General features: G+C 37.5%; 1 protein-coding gene across 1 annotated transcript in view; it reads left to right on the top strand.

Moving 5' to 3' along the window:
- shisal1b (shisa like 1b) overlaps positions 1–12,619 on the top strand; it is an 86,053-nt gene that overhangs the window by 35,788 nt on the left and 37,646 nt on the right. The window lies entirely within an intron of this gene.

The following is a 12,619-nucleotide window of genomic DNA, read 5'->3' as shown; positions in this document are numbered from 1 at the left end:
ACTTTGAAGGAAAGTTTTTTTATATAATGTAGTTGAAAGCTTGCAATAGGGGTGAGGCGGTGGCACAGTGGGTAGCACTGTCGCCTTACAGCAAGAAGGTTGCTGGTTCGAGTCCTGGCTGGGCCACTTGGCGTTTTTGTGTGGAGTTTGCATGTTCTCATCGTGTTTGCGTGGATTTCCTCCAGGTGCTCCGGTTTCCTCCACAGTCCAAACACCTGCACTACAGGTGAATTGAATAAGCCGTAATGCATGTGTGAGTGTGAATGCAAGAGTGTATAGGTGTTTCCCAGTGCTGGTTTTCGGCTGGAAGGGCATCCACTGCGTGAAACAAGTGATGGATAAGTTGGCGGTCCATTCTGCTGTGGTGACTCCTGATTAAAAAAAGGGACTAAACTGAAGAAAAAAATGAATGAATGAATAATAAAAATGAGAAATGTTGCCCTTAATGGATATTTTTCACAAGACTTTGATTTATATTGAGATATTTAAATATTGTTTTGATTTTTGATTTTATTTATTTTTAAGTATGAACATTTATATGCATTCATGAATGTATTATATCATCTTTGCCTAAAATTTGAAAAACTCATTACCGCTTATGTGAGGTGTTTCCAGTGTTGGGCAGTCACTACTTGTAGCGACGCCGCCGCTACTAGCTTCACTACATTTATCAGTAGCGTGGTGGTGGCGCCGCTATTTTCTAAATAAAATAACTTTTCTGCAGCAAAGCTACTATTTTAAGCAAGCAGCGCAGCACCATCCACACAAGCTACATTTACCAATCGCGGATCAATAAGTGACGGCACCGACATTCACGGAGCTGTGAGGCCGGTGTCTACCTAATGAAAGAAAGTCTACCTATACGATGGCAAGAATGAAGATTTTTTCTTCTTTCTGTTTCACAGTGGTCGACAACAAACCTTTTGGTGTGTTAATATATATATTAGGGTTATATATATATATATATATATATATATATATATATATATATATATATATATATATATATATATATATATATATACATATACATATACATATATATATATATATATACATATACATATATATATATATAGGCCTATAGTTTAGTGTACTAAAGGCTACAACATGGTAAAAGTACACTATGGTAATTACTATGATAGTTATTATTGCATTTTGTAGAGAAAATCAATATTGAAGAGTTGTAAACACACATGCATACATATACACACACACACATACATACACACACACACACACACACGCACAATGTAATGCTTATTGCTAAGAATTTCCCTTTACTATAAATGACTATAGTATTTGAATTGTGTAACCGCTGGTTTTATTGGATTTTTTGTTTTTGCTGTTATATGCTATATTTTGTTAATGTTTAGTACAGCATATTATTTACAGTAAATAACTGAACTGAGCTATTAAGCCTCATGTGTTTCATTGATCAGTAAGATATGATTGACTTGGATTTAAGTTGCTTTGATTTTAAAATGAAAATTGCAAAAATAGCTTAGATTTAGCTAAGCTACTTTTGCAATGCAGCTTTTAGCTTAGCTTGCTACATTTCCAAGAGGGTAGTTGGGTGCTTTTACACTTGGTTCATTTGCCTGGACCGTACGCTTGCGTCATCGGACTGCTGTTTTGTTTACGGCCGTTGCTAGGTGACGGTCACGAAAGCAAGCGCTGAAATGGAAAGACGTCCGCACAACTGGAGCTTTTGCTTTTGAACATACAGAAAGCGACTCGCGTCCATCTGCCGCAAATACACATTCAGAACATCACAGAGTGCCTGCAAAAGCTATTTTAGGAGGAGACAAGCAGACATCACTGTGTATATCACTGTTTGCCCTGGCTCAGTCCTGCGCGTGTCACTAAGGTACGAAACGTGACACACACACACACACACACACACACACACACACACACACACACACACACACACACACACGAACGTAATGAGAACGATAGTTTGTTGTACAGTTGGCGGATCACTTCCGTTATTTGGTACGATTGCATTCACATCAGAAGTGAACCGTACCAGAGTTCGCATAAACCGTACCCCTGACCACTGCTCGGTGCTTTCACACTTGGTTCATTCGCCTGGACCGTACTCAAGTTCGATTGTCTCCTCCTGCCGCCTCCTCGGTTGGTTTGTGTTCACACTGTCTTTTTTCTTTCTGAACCCCCGGTACAATTGCGTCATCGAGCTGCTGTTTTGTTTACGGCCGTAGCTAGGTGACGGTCACGAAAGCAAGCGCCGAAATGGAAAAACGTCCGCACATCGCGGTCATTCTGCTTTAACCAAGTGTGCCGCAAGCCTACGTTTGAGTGAAGGTTTCGGCCGTTAGATCGCCCCCTGGGGGCTGGCTGAAATACAAGTCATAAAGCCCGCCTCCTTGATGTTAATGAAGGAGACTTGAGCCCAAATAAAAAAAAATATTACACTTGCAATAAAATGTCCCGAAAGATAGTTCTGGTCGATTAAGGCACTGGTTATTGTGCTGAAATAGGTGCAGATCTTCATTTTTGTAAACAGTTTGTTTTTAGCAGTAATTTAATGCTGGGCGTGTCATCGTGATTGACAGCTGTGATTGACAGTTTCTCAAAGCACGGCGTCTGAGCTTCGGCAGGAGACTGAAGTAGACTGAAATGTTATTATTCGATTTCTGTGTTATTTTATCATGACAAAATGAGTTCAGCAGTAAACTATAGTTTCACAGTTCCGGCTAGATTCTCGCCTGCCGGAGACTTATCCCTTAGAGCTCAGACTGACTAATGTTACCTCTGCTGGACCTACTCCGGATGCCTGGACTCACTACCCAATTCCAGCCCGAGTCAATCGAGCCAGATGCGGCGGCCGAGCGAGCAGGCGCTGCCGCCTGCGAGCCGGAATCAGCCCGCGACGCCGCGAGTAAGTTATGTGTTGCGGCCTGGAGCTGGCGCGATTGAATATATAAAACCCTTATATTTGTTAACGTTATTACATCCATTTGTGTTGATATGACAGCAAATGCATGCTGAGAAGTTCGGGGGGTGTAGTTGATTTTACATAAAGCGTTTGATTGGAAGCTCGACTCTGCTCATTTTCGCGGCTCCTCCTCTGGCTCCATCAGACAGTCCTTCTGCGCATGTCTGGCTCCAATTTCAGCAGTCTTTTGCGACAGTTTGTGCCCGTCAAGCAGGCGTTTTGCCCTCAAGGCGTTCAATGTGAAAAAGGGCTGTCGCGTCGTCCATATTTTTTACAGTCATTGGCTTTAACTGAAGCTTTTGGTTTCGGACATACAGAAAGCGACTCGCGTCCATCTGCCGCATTATTATAAACATTCAGAACATCACAGTGTGTCTGCAGAAGCTGTTTTTGGAGGAGACAAGCAGACATCACTGTGTATCACTGTGTTTGCCCAGGCTAAGGCCTGCGCGTCACCAAGGTTCAGATTCAGGATTTTTTCACAGCATTTCCTATAATATTTTTTCTTCTGGAGAAAGTCTTATTTGTTTTATTTTGGCTAGAACAATATTTTTAAAACTATTTTAAGGTCACAATTATTACCTCCCTTAAACAATATTGGTTTTCAAAAGTCTATAAAACACTTATATAATCACTTGCCTAATTAACCTGGTTAAGCCTTTACATGTCACTTTAAGCTGTATAGAAGCGTCCTGAAGAATATCTAGTCATATATTATTTACTGTCATCATGGCAAAGATAAAATAAACCAGTTATTAGAAAGGATTTATTAAAACTATTATGATTAAAATGTCTTGAAAAAATATCTCTTTTAAACTGAAATTGAGGCAGAAACTATACAGGGGGTTAATAATTCTGACTTTAACTGTGTGAAGCACTGAGAGACACTAGGACAACACAGGATAAAAAAAGGGGAAAGTGTTCATATTTTACCCTCCAATTAAAGGTAATGATTGCTCTGAGGTCTCGTCTGACTGACACCAGCTCATGACAGGCTGTGATTTGCTTCTAGACAGTGCCGAAGATAACAAAGCCAGCAAGTCTCGCAACTGTATGCAAATACAGACACTTTATGATAATTCAGACACTGGATGCTAATCATGATGCTCTGTGCGGACGTGACATTTGGTCTGGCGCACGAATAGAGGGCAAATAAATGAAACGGGACAGTGACATGAATGCCGGCGCCTCTGATTAACTCACATCATCCGACCCTTCAGCTTTATTTATTAGCAAGCTAGATGAATAAAAACACGTACACACAGAGAACACTGTGAAAAAAAAAGCTGGGTTTCACATAAGCCATTCAAATCAACTCTAATCGGTTAAGTGGAATAAACAAAACAATTAAGTTGCCCCCAGAACATTTAAAGAATTGTGTTAAGCTCATTTTATATGCAGTGCTGGAGATAAGAGTACACCTCATTTTCTAAAATGAATATTTTTATCAATATCTAGGTAATATAGGGCATATACCCTCACTGGCCACTTTATTAGGTACACTTTACTAGTCACAGGTTGGACCCTCTTTTGCCTTCAGAACTGCTTTAATCTTTTGTGGCATAGACACCATATGGCACCAAATTTAATTATTTTATTTTTTTTTTTATAAAAATTTTATTAAAATTACTGATTTTATGGAATCATATTTATATTAGGAGGTATTTTAGGATTAGATTTTAATGCGTATGTATGTTACATGTTGTCTTGTTGGTGTCGATGTACAGCAGAACCTTTTTTTCTAAAACAAATTTCTCCTACGGGAGACAATAAATTTTACCTTGACCTTGACCTTGACCAACAACCATTCAAAGTCACTTAAATCCCCTTTTTTCAATGCTCGCTTTGAACTGTAGCAGATCATCTTGACCATGTCTGCATGCCTTAATGCATTTGTGTTAATGAGCAGTTGGACAGGTGTACCTAATAAAGTGGCCGGTAAGTGTATTTTGGTGCTTTTAAACAAAACAGATTTATTAAACAGATATTTTTATTAAAATAATACTTTAGTCACCGAAAATGTTAAGAAATGGAAAGATAATACAATTAAATTCATGCAAAATATTGAAAAAAAGAAAAGAAAATACAAACATTTCAACTAAGTTTTATTTATTTTTGTTTTTCTTAAATTTTGCTCTTTTTACATTTTTTATTTATTATTTTTTTCCGTAACCTCCTAGGGCTTAGTGGCACAAATACGTGGACAGCACATTTGAACTCTTATGCCTTATATTTTGTTACAGACATAGTGACATCCTGCAACTGTTTTGCAGCATATGAGATGTCCCAAACACTATTTTAACTTTGTTAAATGAGATGTCCCAAACACCCAAATGGGCAAAACAAATAGTTTTTACCTACAGTCAAAACATGTTCAAAAAAATATGTTTAGGTGTTATTAATGCATTAAAAAACAGGAAATAACTGCTGTATTCAAGGCAGAAATAAGAAGCTTTTCATTCTATTACACAAAGGTGACTTTATGGAAATATGGACAACGAGTCCACATACAGTTGAAGTCAGAATTATTAGCCCCCCTTTGAATTTTTTTTCTTTTTTTTTTTTTCCTGATAATATTTTTTCTTCTGGTGAAAGTTTAATTTGTTTTATTTCGGCTAGAATAAAAGCACTTTTTAATTTTTTAAGAACCATTTTAAGGTCAAAATTATTAGCCCCTATAAGCTATATATTTTATAACCATCGTTATACAATTACTTGCCTAATTACCCTAACCTGCCTAGTTAACCTTATTAAGCTAGTTAAGTCTTTAAATGTCACTTTAAGCTGTATAGAAGTGTCTTGAAAAATATCTAGTCAAATATTATTTACTGTCATCATGGCAAAGATAAAATAAACCAGTGATTAGAGATGAGTTATTAAAACTATTATGTTTAGAAATGTGTTGAAAATAATCTTTTCTCCGTTAAACAGAAACTGAGGGAAAAAAATAAACAGGGGAGCTAATAATTAAGTGACTAACTGTATAAAGACTTTATTTTTCTCTAAAAGTACATCATATCGAAAGATGACACTTAGGTTTCATTGTAATTAGGTTCTAATAAGCCCAAATAGCAAAGAGAGATAAAAAATGCATGTAAAAAAATTGCTTGGCCCTTAAGAGGTTAATGTATACATTTGGCTGTTCTAATTTTGGACCTTTATCAGAAGTTATTTTGTCAGATAAGCTCCAGATTTGGCTTCAGTACTGACCACTTATCTGCTGCATGTGCACAAATATAATGCTGTAAAGCTTCTTATAGAAAATATCAATTTAAATGAGAGATTTGTTAGGGGTGTACTCATATAAGGCTGAAGTCAGAATTATTCGCCCCCTTTTTATTTTTCTGTTTAATAAAGAGCAGATTTTTTTCAACACATTTTTAAAAATAATAGTTTTAATAACTCATCTCTAATAACCGATTTATTTTATCTTTGCCATGATGACAGTAAATAATATTTGACTAGATAGACACTTCTATACAGCTTAAAGTGACATTTAAAGGCTTCACTAGGTTAATTAGGTTCACTAGACAGGTTAGGGGAATTAGGCAAGTTATTGTATAATGATGGTTTCAGACTCAGACTCTTTATTATCCAGCTTTATTATCCCGTTAGGGAAACTAAAATTGCAACAAGGTACCATAACACAGGTAAAGTTCCATGTACACATTAAAAAAATATTACTACACAACATCCATACATCAGTATTTAGAAACATCCCTCTCTCCCCTGGACTCATTTAATGACCTAATAGCCACCATTATACAAGAATTTCTGGTTCTATTTGTCCTGCAAATAGGAACCCTAAAACGACGTCCTGATGGCAACAGCTGGAATACAGAGTACAGTGGGTGATCCGGGGTGCATAGGATACCCTGAGCTCTCCTTAGAACATAGTTTTGGTAGATTACCATTACAGTTTGTTCTGTAAACTATCGAAAAATATACAGTTTAAGGAGCCTAATAATTTTGACCTTAAAATGGTTCTTAAAAAATTAAAAACCGCTTTTCTTCAAGCCGAAATAAAACAAATAAGACTTTCTCCAGAAGAAAAAATATTATCAGACATACTGTGAAAACTTCCCTGCTCTGTTAAACTTAATTTAGGAAATATTTTAAAAAGATAACAATTTTTAAAGGGGGGCTAATAATTCTGACTTCAGCCCCTTTCACACATACAGACCTTTCCGGAAAATTGCCAGCAATTTTCCGGAAAGGTCTGTATGTGTGAACAGGTCCTTTTTGAAAATACCGGTAAATTCGTTCTGGCTATTTTCCAGAAAGAGAAGTTGTAACATTACCGGCAATTTGCCGGAATGCTGCGCTGTGTGAATGCAGAAGGAAGATTGCCGTAATAAGCGCGTGCACGTCTAGAACGTGCTGACGTAAGACGTCTGCTTTAGCCAATCACAACAGTCAGACGCATTTACGTCCGCGCGGTTTGTGAGGATAAAAGCCTTTGAATATTTTTCCAGACACATTTAGCTGCTAGAAGATAGTCAGGTCACGTTTATATGTTCTTCTTAATGCCAACTGTGTAAATAATCATCGATGAGATGCTTATGATAAGCCGTTGTTTGTTTACCTTCAAGCTTTGCGTGTGCCTCTGAAACAGCCTGTGAGCGCCTGCACACGCACATATTATGAACATCTCGACATGCGAAAGTGATCCTGAGAAAGTTGTTCACAATATTGATCATTCACAGAGTTTGTAATTTAGTCAAATGTTTACCAATACAAGCGCAGCCGTTTAAAGCTCATTTGTGGTGAATGATGTCAGAATTTACCGGTATTTTGGAATGGATGTGTGAATGCTCTTCTCCGGAAAATTTCCGTAACGTTCTCGCCTGTGTGAACAGCGCTTTTTTCAATATACCGGTAAAGTCATTCCGGAAAATTTCCAGATATTTACGGGTATCACTGTGTGAAAGGGGCTGAATTCAACTGTATGTTGAGCACTGCAAGTAGTTTGAACAAGTAGCAAAATCATACATTTTTGAGAGAAGATTAGCATTGACGAGTATTTTTGTTTTGGGCATTTATCTAAAAAAGTTGCCTCTGTAATCAGCTGTGAAAATAAGCCTTTATTAGCGAATGTTTTATGCATCGGATGGCCTTCCTGCCACAAGCCAGTATGCTGAAAAACACCACACAAATACACACACACACACACACACACACACACACAATGGCCAATTTAGTTCAGTCAAATCTCCAGCACATGCACATACAAGCACATGTATTCTGACTGTGGGGGAAACCAGAGCACCCGGAGAAAACCCACTCCAACACGGGGAGAACATGCAAACTCAACTCAGAAATGCCAACTGGCCCAGTTGGGACAGATGAATAATTTCCCACAAAAGTAAACTGGGTTTAAACTAAATTACTCAAAATTTTAAAAAGCCACTTTAATGTCATCCAGAGTTATTGAACAAACCAAAGCTCTGCATGTAAAACAAACCCATTTGATCAAACTGTTAGAAAATCCTCACTGAAAAGCAGAAACCGCAGCAGAAACAGCATTCATCTTCACAGCATCTAAACTAACAGATGTTTAACTAAAACCCAACAGCACCTCGTCCTCCACATGGGGATTTTCAACAGAAATCTTCCACAAAAACAGAGAGAAAGAACAAATGTGTCTGAGATTTGTCTCCGTCTCCTACAGAGCGGCACAATCAGCCACGATGAGATGAAATTACCAAGCGGTCGCAAAAATAAACATTATATCTATCAGCAGCTTGAAATAAACACTCGCAGCATGCAGATTATCCCCTGATTTCATTCACAACGCTTTCAAAATCAGCCACAAAAGAACGAAGAGTAATTTAGCATATACTCACTAAAGCCTGACGCAATCTCTGCAGTTTATTGTTCTTTACAAAAGACTTTTTTTTAACAAACTGTGATTATTACAAAAGTTTTATACATGTTCATATTTACATATGTTGCGTTTTATTAGCACAGAATTAGGGAATAATAATGTAGAGAGTCAACGGATCGTTCCAGAACCGAACAAGCCATAGACCATGTTATCCTTAAAAGATTGGTTGGTGCCTATATGTCTGAGCTTTGATTTCATTTTCAAAGCAATCCACAGGCACCCAGCAAAAGGCAAATCCACAGGATAACTAGCCAGTCAACATCACAGTTGCGTGTTAATTAACTTTACACCTTAAAACAATAAGAGGCTCTACAATCAAAAACCCACCAAACCGGTTTTTGAGAAGTACCTTTTGGTTCGCTTGTCCTTTGGCGTCTGCAAGGAATACACATTCTCAGGCAGACACAGAATCGATCAGAAACGCTTCCAAAGTTTAATGGACATACAGTAAAACTGTGTTTATTTGAGTAATGTATGTTTGCTTTATGTTTCTGTAGGTTTTTGTGTGTACATGTTCCATGTGTTTAACAAAACTGTTATAGATAGTTCTTGAGTAATAGCCCTCAGTGACAAATGAAATCTACAGAATGTTTATGACATACTTCATGTTTGGTATTGATTGAAAGCTAGGAAAGTTTCAAATGCATTGGTTTATATGAAGAAACCATACTATGAAAAGTGTTGACGTTATAAGACTTTATTTTAACCACTATGCTATCAAAGCAGCACCCACACCAGGTGTCAACCCGGCCTCCTAGAGGGCAGAATTGGGGTGTGACTCCACCCCGCACCTTATCTGATTGGACAAGTATTGTGTAGACCCAGCCTCTACCAAAGCCTATAAAACTTTGAACAAAGGAATTTCATCGTCGTCTTTTGCCGGTCATCTTTGCCAGTCGTCACCGCCGTCGCTGCCCGGACGTCGCTCTTCTCGTGCTGTGGCCGTTACATCGCCTCGCCGGAAGCCTCGTTACATCACGGAGCAGACCGCGACCTTCACTTGCTGCCGGCTCGACCCCCGATCTGCTTGTGCAACCGCTTCAACAACAAGCCATCGGGTCAACACATCCAAACTCTGAAACTCATCCTAACTACAGGAACCCAGGAAGGACTTCGAACGCCGCCTTGTCCAACATCCGTATCCCTAGCAACCGACTAAGGAAACCCCTCTTCACCGACAAGGGAATTCCATCACGTCACTGAAGTTGCTACGCTGACCAATCAGCTTCGCCGGTGTAAGGTCCACCCAGTTGGCCCAATGCCGGTGTCCACTGGTGGATGAAGGTTCACTGCATGTTCGGTCTTTCCAGTGCACAATGTTGATTTATATTAAACTTAACTCATATCTGACTCCAATTTTAGTATGAGGTGGTTTAGAATATTAATATATTTATCCTCGTTTTATCTGACTCCAATTATAAAACATTAAGAAGATTATATCAATATGTAATTTAGATAAATGTTTGAACTTTTTGTCTTCACTAGTAACTATTACATCCGTTCATTCGGGTGCTCATGTCGCTCAGAGAAATCGCCTCGGCCGAAGGCGTCCCTCACGGTCACACTCCGGTCAGTCTTGAATATTAAACAGAGGTAAATTGACTAATACTTTAGATGGCCGCTACCAGCGCGCTCGTTCTAAAATACTTTAGTTAGTCCCGCTTAGATGTACACCTTTGAGTTAAGACAATCATCATTTCTAATTAGAGGTTAGGGCGTTATTATAAATGTACCCGACTACTGGACTCTATAGTAACTTTGGTTTTCACCAAGCCCATGGTTTCCCATATGAACTTAATTTAGAATAATATTACCTTCAAACAAAGGTCGGGTACCCAATCTAGGTTAGTCGTGCAACACCTTGTTGACCTAGACGGAAGTTATCGCCCTTTCCACCTAAGTACACATGAATCAATATCAAGAGTCAGCCGGATCGCTAAAACACAATTGGTGTGCCAATGCTCCATCTCAATTGGATTTTAGTCCGTCTACTGACCTGACGCAAGACGTGCGGAAACAAGGATACAGCGTAATCTACTTGAATTAATAATTACAGAGTGAGCAAAATATGGTCAAACATTACAATTTATTAGTCAGGTAAATGTATTATGCCAATTCAATCAGTCAATTCATAAATGATCAATACAAAACATCAAATTATCAAAGATAAATCCAAGATAAAAAAGATGCATACCTGACTTTGAAATATACATAACATGGGGCAGACCCCATGTTATGGGCTGATCTGGTTAGGCCGAATCGCCCTGAGCTTTTCTTAGTCCTTACCTTAAATAATCCAAGAATTCCCTCAAGGAAGGGGGTGTGAACAAAAGGCATTCACACTTAGTGGCACACCCCTCACAGTGGTTCAAAAGATGCCTGAAGTTATATATTTATTGTTCTGATTATGTCTATTTCTGAGAGAATGAGACCATTGTACCAATCGCACTGAGACATTTCAAATGATATCAAACATGATAAATAAAGTCAGTTTGGTTAATTCTAGAACATTCAAACATTGAAATGACCATATGTGTGAGTTGGGGGGATGAAGCAGACTCAGATGCAAATGCAGCAGGAACTGGTTTTTCCCGCATTCCCCTTGCTGAGTTGTGAAGTTACCAGTCTCTGTTTTCAGCTCATGTTTTGAATTGTCAAAGATATCAGAATATTTGCAATATTTCAATTCTTACACCGGGATTTCCCTTTGGACCAGTCAAGGAAACCAAAATTACATCAGAACGCAAGTAGCACAAACACGGTTTCTACCCATTACTGAATCTGGTGTGAATTATGTTTAAGTAGTAAAGAATAGCAAAATTCTCTGCTTTTATGGTTTCTCTCAGGTTGCAATGCTAAGAACTTAGCAAAGGCTAGAAGTTGAATCCACTCAGTCAAAACTGTCCTCAAACTGCTTGTGTGTGTGTGTGTGTATGTATGTGCATTTGTTTGTTTTACGTAGATTAGTACTTTGTGTTATAGAGTAGCAATAAACTTTTGTTTCGTTTTAAGATCCGTGTTGGTGTGTTGTGTGCTTTATAAGTTAATGCCTCAGCTTCAGATACTGCTACCTTGCTCATTAAATAATTAGATACTGTTTTATATTGTTATTGTTGGCCACGTAATAATATAATACAGGATTGCTTTACATTAAACATTCTATTTGCTGGACAAATACTAAAGTTAAGTGTAAGCTTTAAATAATTCTATGTGAATCATGTTCGAATCTTTGATTCGAATCCCCAAAGTTTAAACATGATTTAAACCAAAGAGCTGATTCTTACAATAATTAAAAAGCATTTTTGTTGAAACCAGTAACCATTTACATACATATAAAAAAAATGTGTGTGTGTGTATATATGTATATATATATATATATATATATATATATATATATATATATATATATATATATATATATATATATATATATATATATATATATATATATATATATGTATATATATGTATATATGTGTGTGTGTATATATATATATATATATATGTGTGTGTGTGTGTGTGTGTGTGTGTGTATATATATGTGTGTGTGTGTGTGTGTGTATATGTATATATATATATATATATGTGTGTGTGTGTGTATATGTATATATATGTATGTGTGTGTGTGTGTGTGTGTGTGTGTATATACTGTAAATAATGGAAGAAAATGGCTTAACATTCTTCAAAATATTTTCTTTTGTGCTCAATAGAAGCATGTTTTACAAGCTCCTATTTTTGATTTTTTACATTTATATTTAGAGATAAATTAT

Source organism: Danio rerio, chromosome 25, assembly GCF_049306965.1.
Source record: "Danio rerio strain Tuebingen ecotype United States chromosome 25, GRCz12tu, whole genome shotgun sequence".
In the NCBI taxonomy this organism is placed as follows: Eukaryota; Metazoa; Chordata; class Actinopteri; order Cypriniformes; family Danionidae; genus Danio; species Danio rerio.
The sequence above is the reverse complement of the archived record's forward strand: the minus strand, read 5'-3'. Positions and strand labels throughout refer to the sequence as shown.